This window comes from Otolemur garnettii, unplaced genomic scaffold (assembly GCF_000181295.1).
Source record: "Otolemur garnettii isolate 467f Iridium unplaced genomic scaffold, OtoGar3 scaffold00003, whole genome shotgun sequence".
Classification (NCBI taxonomy): Eukaryota; Metazoa; Chordata; class Mammalia; order Primates; family Galagidae; genus Otolemur; species Otolemur garnettii.
Window position 1 is genome coordinate 48,108,891 of NW_003852398.1, and position 7,654 is coordinate 48,116,544.

Consider the following 7,654-nt stretch of genomic DNA (forward strand, 5'->3'; position numbering starts at 1 on the left):
AGTATTTCTGTAACTTTTTACATCTCTTACAGATAAGATATTGTTTTTTGTTTTTGTTTTTGCAGTTTTTGGCCGGGGCTGGGTTTGAACCCACAACCTCCAGCATATGGGGCCAGCGCCCTACTCCTTTGAGCTATGGGCGCCACCCCAGATAAGATACTGTTAAATATTCTTTTAAAAATTTAATTGAAGGGCCGGGTGTGATGGCTCACACCTGTAATCCTAATACTCTGTGAGGCTCAAGACCAGCAAGAACAAGACCCTGTCTCTACTAAAAATATGAAAACGATAGGGCTTCACTACGGGCAGCACTTGTAGTCTCCGCTACTTGAGAGGCTGAGGCAAGATGATCACTGAAGCCCAAGAGTTTAAGTTCACTTGAGCCATGATGCCACAGCACTCAACCCAGGATGAGAGAATTAAAAACATGTTTTTAATTTAATTTTTAAAAAATATAATAGAAGAATATCTTTGGATTGGTGAGTTTGATCTATTTACATTTTAAGATTGTGTTGGGTGTTAATTCTACCATCTTATTTCATGTCTGATTATTTTCCCAGTGATTTCAGCTTCTCTCTGAGACCTTGGCTGCCTTGCTTAACAATGTGTGCTCATGGCAGCAGGAAGTAGATCCCTGGTGGGAGGGGCTAGATCCTGGTGGGAGGGGCTAGGTCCTGGTGGGAAGGGCTAGATCTCTGGTGGGAAGAGCTAGATCCCTGGGGAGCCAGCATGGGACACACACCTAGGGTGGCAGATCCTCTGGTGTTCCCATTTGGACTCAGCCACTTCCTTCTGCCACACATTAGCATGTGACCCTGCCCTCAGAAACCTCCACATGCCTCTATCTGGTCACTATTTTCTATCTCCCTGAATTGCAGTCAGCTTTCCTTTGAAAAATAAAAGGCCAGGAAAGAGGACACTCCATGTGGCTAGCAGGTCTGCCTGCATGTGTGTTGTAGGCACCTACCACAGCATACCTGGAATTCACCTCTCCTCTAAGCCCACTGCCTGGGGACACTGGACCAGCACTGCGGTTTCCTGTTTTACAGGGTGCCATCCTTCCATCAAGAAGCATTGCACAGGAGAGCAAAGGACATAACTCTCCCCCTCTCCTATGCCTTCCCCCAGCTGTGGCATCCAGCACTCCACCTACACTTTCTGTAGCCCCAGCATTCCCTGGTTTTGATATTTTTTCCCTCAGATCCGCCAGCCTTCCTCTCTCTTACTCAGAACTTCAGAGGTGATTGGGGGAGGGGTCCAGGGTAATTTTGCCACACTATCTGCCATCAGCACTTCTCAGAAACTCCTTTTTGAAGCCCTAAAGTTGCTATGGGGATAGGCCATGGGAAGAGACCAATAACATTAGCTCTGGTGGCCTAGCCCCATTCAGCCACCTGTCCTCTGCTTTATAGAGTGGGGTTCCGAAAGAAAAAGATTGGATTGGGCTGCTAACCATACATTGTTGAAATCTGTTAAAATTCTGGGTAACCTCATCTAGCGCCCTGGCTCATGGGGACTCTGTTTACAGTGGGCACTGAAGTGCTTGATAGGAAAATGCTTGCACTGTATGGGTCTGTCCTGTATAAAACGGACACCCACACAGTTCCCTGGCTCTCCTTCCTCCCCCCGCCCCCCCGTGCCAGAAATAAGTGATGCTTAGTAGTCATACAAACTACATTTTACTCTCAGATAGGCCTTAAATGATGCTGTTAGGATTTTTTTTTTTAAGTCAATCTTGACATTTGTTTGAGAAAGTGCCTGGACACTGCTATGAGGGTAGGACCCTGCAGAATGTCTGTCCTCATGCAGCCAGTGCCAAGGTACAGGCAGATGGCAGGGGTCCCCATGGGAAGGCTGACCCCAGTGATGGGCCAGCCACATTACTTTTACAGTGAGATGACTGGAGCTATTTTCCTGCTCTTTAAACAGGAGGCTCAGGCTCAGTGCCTACAGCTTAGGAGCTAAGGCACCAGCCACATACACCAGGGCTGGCAACTACAGCAAAAAAAATAGCTGGGCATTGTGGCAGATGCCTGTAGTCCCAGCAACTCAGGAGGCTGAGGCAAGAGAATCGCTTAAGCCCAAGAGTTTGAGGTTGCTGTGAGCTGTGATGCCACAGCACTCTCTACCAAGGGCAACATAGTGAGACTCTGTCTCCAAAAAATAAATAAAAATAAACAGGAGGCTCAGACAGGCTTTGGGGTACTTTGCAAATTACCTTTGCTAACATATAGAATATCACTGGGTTTTCTCCATCATTGACCTTCAACACCGCCCCTGACCAAGAATCTCAAGGCTGATTGTATCTGATATCCCAGTTCAGCAGCTGAGGGTGCCAGCAGCTCAGCCAGGTCCACAGGACGCCACATGGGTTGACACCCTGCCCACTTAGGGCTTACCCTCTACAGCAACTCTCAGCTGCAGGGGTCCTGGCACCAGACAGGGAGGTGGCTCAAGGGGAGTTTGGGGAAGCCATCTAAGACTCCATCATCTAGGTATTGGATCCATGGATGCCCAGGACTCAGTCCTCGTGGCTAGTGTCTTACAGCAAAATGAGCACCCTCAGTGAGGAGGTCTGGTGTGTGAAGAGAGACTCCCCAGTCACGTACACCAATCCCTAAGGGGTAGTGCAGGGCCCCCCAGGCTCTCAGAATAGTATGCCTGGGGGCAGCTCTGGTTGCAGCAACTTCTGCAGGTCTGCAGAATCCTTGCAAGTCCTGACCCTGAACTTCCTCCTCCAGAAGCTTGTGGTAGCTGGTAGGAGGAAGATGAAAGAATCTAACGTGTATAGGCAAACTGGCTTCATCCCAGATGAGAAGGACTAGGAATCAGACCCAGCCAAGGCCAGCAGAGGTCAAGGGACTTTCAGACATGCATCCTGTTTGGGAATTGGTTGAGATTTAGTTATTTTTTAATGTATCCAGTTAAAAAAGTGCAGGGGTGGCAGTTGATTGTGCCCGTGTGCAAGGCTTGGGTCCCCTCTGTGTATTACCATACAGGTTCATCACTGTTTATGCAGGCACAGCTGCCAAAAAGAATCAGGTCCCTGGAGAAATGTCTGAGTCTAGGTCAGAGACAGAAAACGTATAAGGCAGATCTGACCCACTTCGTCATAGCAAAAAGCAAGGCAGACTGCCATGGTCTTGTCCAGATATACAGGAAGCAATGTAGACAGGTGCCCACTGGCTTAAGAGGGAACAAAATGAGCATCAGACAGAAAAGCTACACTGAAAAGTGGCACGTCATCTACGTCCACACTCCTATGTTTATACTGACTCTTTAAAATCAGACCTGGCCAGTCACTGTGAGAGCATGTTAAAGAGCACAACCATTATTCTGATAACCGCTTTTAAAAAACGGTATCTTATGGGTACTATACTCTGGGATATAACTGAAAGTCTTTCTTTAAAGAAGGATTACACGTAACAAATATAGAAATAATGACAGATCCTATATGAAATCATCCGTCTGCCCAAGGATCAGATGCTCTTTAGCTGATGAGAAACTTTAAAGTAGAAGGATCAGACCCTCCACACCTAAACTCACAGACCAACTTTAACATCACAAAATAGAGAAAAGCTGTCTGTGACGTGACGCCCCTCCTGAGGTCCCCTCCTGAGGTGATGCGGCAGGAAGTACACAGACTGAACCTGAACCTGACCGAACGTGCTACCTACCTGTCTCCAGAAAATAGGGGGATAAGGAACTTGTTCCATGACCCTGTAGCCGAGTTTCTCAACTGCAGCACTACGGACACTTCGGGTTGGATAATTCACTTACAAGAGTTAAAAATGTGTCAACAAATGTAATGTCTGGACCTTGTCTGGACCCTCATTCAGACAAACCAAATGATTTTTTAAAAATGAGGATCTCGGGGAAATTTGAATAATGGATGTGTGATCATAAGAAATTATTTGTTTAGGGCAGTGGTTCAACCTTCCTCATGCTGCGACCCTTTAATACAGTTCCTCATGCTGTGGTGACCCCCAACCATAAAATTATTTTTGTTGCCACTTCATTACTGTAATTTTGCTACTGTTATGAATCGTAATGTAAATATCTGATATGCGGGATGTATTTAGGTGACGCTTGTGAAAGGGTCGTTTGACCCCCCCAAAGGGGTCACGACCCACAGGTTGAGGATCGCTGGTTTGGGGTATGATAATAGAATGATGGTTATGCTTTTGAAGAGTTCTTATCTCTAACATATACTCTGAAGGATTTATGAAGTTACAGGGGTGATGGGGAGATGTTGGCCATAGGGTACCAGTTTCAGTTGGAGAGAAAAATAAGCTCTGGGGAGCTACTGAACAGCAGGGCAGCCACGAACGCACACTTCAGAATTGCTGGGAGTAGACGTAAAATGTTCTCACCACGGGGTGGGGGTGGGGGGGAATGATGAGTACGTGAAGTCATGGATATATTAATTGGCTTGACTTGGTCACTTTACAATGTATACATACATCAAAACATTATGTTTTCCATCCAACATATATAATTTGTGTCAATTATAACCTCAATAAAGTAGGGTAGGGGAGAAAGAAAAAAATGAGCTCTGTGAAGACACAGATTGCACATACAAGCAGGCACGTGTATATATATATGGTCTTTAATATATTCTAAAGAGTAAACTTGATTTGCAAACTCTAAACAAAAAAGTTGGTTAACAAGTTCGATGTAAGCTTTCCGCCTTGTATGTCAAATCAGCACATTGTACCCTCTAAATGCATTAATGTACACAGTTATGATTTAACAAAAAGAAAGTTATGCGAGATCTAGGATTTGCTTTAAAATAATCCAGTGGATGGCAGAGTAGAGGGCAGAGTGTGGACAGAACAAGATTGGCCATATGTACATTAGTGTTGAAGCTTACGCCGGGTACGTGGTATTCGTTATACTATTCTCTTCATTATTACATTTTTCATTGGGAAGTTATGTAAAAAACAAAACACAACAAGAGCTGAGCACAGCTGCCTGACACAGTCCTCTCAATAACTCGCTGGCTCTGCAGACCAGTGAGCCGAGCAGAGGCGGCTGTGGCTGGAGCAGTCAGACGGCAAGACTCTGCGGAACCTGAGACACCAGGCCACAGGCTCAAGGCTGGCCATCTTACATGGCGCTGTTACGTGCACTGGGTAGAGTATTTTAATGTTCATACCACATTAGGGCAGTACAGTGAGGAGGCAGGGCTGCTGTGCAGTAACCGTCAAGAGGAGAAGGAGAGGGGAGGCCTCAGGTTCAGGACCAACAATGACGGTCACGGACAGAAGGCCCAAGGGCCGCAGAGCCTCCGGACAACAGAAACCCACATCCACTGAGATTGGAGGGTGCCGAGGAGGCACCCCTCACACAGCCCTCGGTATAAAGAGGCACTCCCACTGTGCTTTAGAAATAGAGGAATGGGAAATGGGAACAAGACCCCTGCACCTCAGTTCTACTTAATCGAGCGTGCAGCTGTGCACGCAAGGACCAGTTTGGAGGCAGAGGATGGGGGCTCCGTGATGAGAGGGAGGATTTTCATTAGTTGTTTCCAGTGTTCTCTTTGCAAGTCACAAGGTGAATACAAGAAATACAGGAGGCACTCAGATTGCCAGGAACAGCTGCATGTGGGCAGGGCTGCACTGAGCCAGCTGCAAGGTCCTGCCAGTTGTTCAGTAGCACCTGAGTGCTGACTTCACCCTGGTGGCTGGCAGAGGGGCTGCTGGGAGGGTACATCCACCCTGATCCATCCCAGAGTGGCCGGGGAGGGTGTGCCTGTGGGCCAAGTGCAGAAAAGAGTCCCCTGCCACTCAAAGGATGAAAAGCGGAGAAAGTTTTGTGAATGAAAGCTCTCTGTGCCCCAAGTGAATGAAAACCATCTAGACAGAGCACCCAAAGTGGACTTCCTCTCCTAGGGAAAAGTGTACAATTTAAGAAGTTATTCTGCTGGGCGGGGAGGCTCATACCTGTAATCCTAACACTCTGGGAGGCTGAGGAGGGTGGGTTGCTTGAGCTCAGAAGTTTGAGATCAGCCTGAGCCAGATTGAGACCCCTGCCTCAATTAAAAATAGAAAAACTAGCCAGGTGTTGTGGCAGGCACCTGTAGCCCCAGCTACTAGCGAGACTGAGGCAAGATGATCCCTTGAGCCCAGGAATTTGAGGTTGAGCTACCCAGGGCACAGAATGAGACTGTCTCAAAAAGGAGAAAATATTCTGACTCAGGAAATACGCCCCCCCCCCACAGACATACACCATGCATGCGTGCACACTGAAACACTGCTCGGACACAGACACATGGCGTTAAAAGAGTCCAAGACAGGTCAACACTATTTGTTGTCACTGACAGCGAGTCTCAAAGTGCAGCCCTCTGACACCACTACGTTCTCCTCTCCTCCCCTGCCTGCGCTCCCAAGGAAGAAGTGCTGCCACAGGGTTGCTTAAGGAACAAAGAGAATAAGGCAGCAGGTGTCATAAGGAACAGTCACCCCAGGGAGGGGTCAGGGGAGAAGTGGATGTCTGCCCCTCTGGGGTCAGAATTGGAGCTCAGGAGAGGACACATCTGTCTCTACAACCTCCTGGTAGCTCTTCTGCACATTAAGAGGGGTCACAAGCCCAGTCCGGGGCAATTTGCCATATGACACAAATCAGTGAACAGGCAGCACATAGGTTCACATTTCCTGCTCCTCCCATCTTGCCGGGCAACTGAAGGAGCCCCTTCCAACAGCAGCCTTCCGGAATCCTGTCAGTTTCCTCATTCCCCTAGAGACCAGTGAGCATTAACCTGCTCCCAATTACAGCCATGCACCGTCTTTCCCATCAGGTCAGCCATTTCCTGCCGTGTCTGGTGAAGAGCATGCTAAGAAAAACAAATTGCTGTACCTTTAAGGGGCTGATCTCATTACCACAGCTTGGATTTCCAATGCCAAGGATGAGAAAAGAAAACTGCCTTCTTTTATTTCATAATTCAGTGTTTCCCAACCTCCTATCATGCATTTTGGGAAACAGTTGTCAAAGACCCAGTGACTTTTTCTAGCAAGCTGGGTGGGAGAGGAAAGATGACTGTGGTTTGGTCTCATGTTGCCTCGCTCTGCCAGAGGCTTTGCCTGTTGACACTTCAATTCCTTTTCCCAGCTGAAAGCTTAAATTATTTGTTTCAATGAAAATCTGAAATAAAATTCCAGCCATCATTAAGAACAGGCGGGATCCTGTCATCCTGGCTCCATGGCTCAAGCTGAGGGCCCGTGTTCAATGTTTGTGCAGAGCCGGACGTGATTTCTCAGCTGTGGGAGGACAGCTCAGGTTCGGCAGCCCTGAGCCAGGGAAGCGCTGAGCCAGGAGGACGGCCAACTGGCAGGAGCCAAAGACTTTCTTAGTGTTTAGGTCTCAATGGAAAACTCAGGAGAGACGGCCAAACATGCTCCAGAAATCCCCTCCAATTTCCCATTTGAGCCCCCAGCACCAGGGCACCTCCACAGTCACTGTCATCTTCTAAACAACAAGGGTCAAGGTACCAAGGCCACCAACCTGTCACAAGTACTGACAGCCTCCTTCCTGCCAGAAATGCGGTGGGATCCAGCAGGCACATGGTACCTCCCCATGGTGGAGGCGAGGGAGCCGGCTGAGTGTTTAAAGCAAAAGGAAGTGGCTCGGCGCCTATAGCTCAACTGGCTAAGGC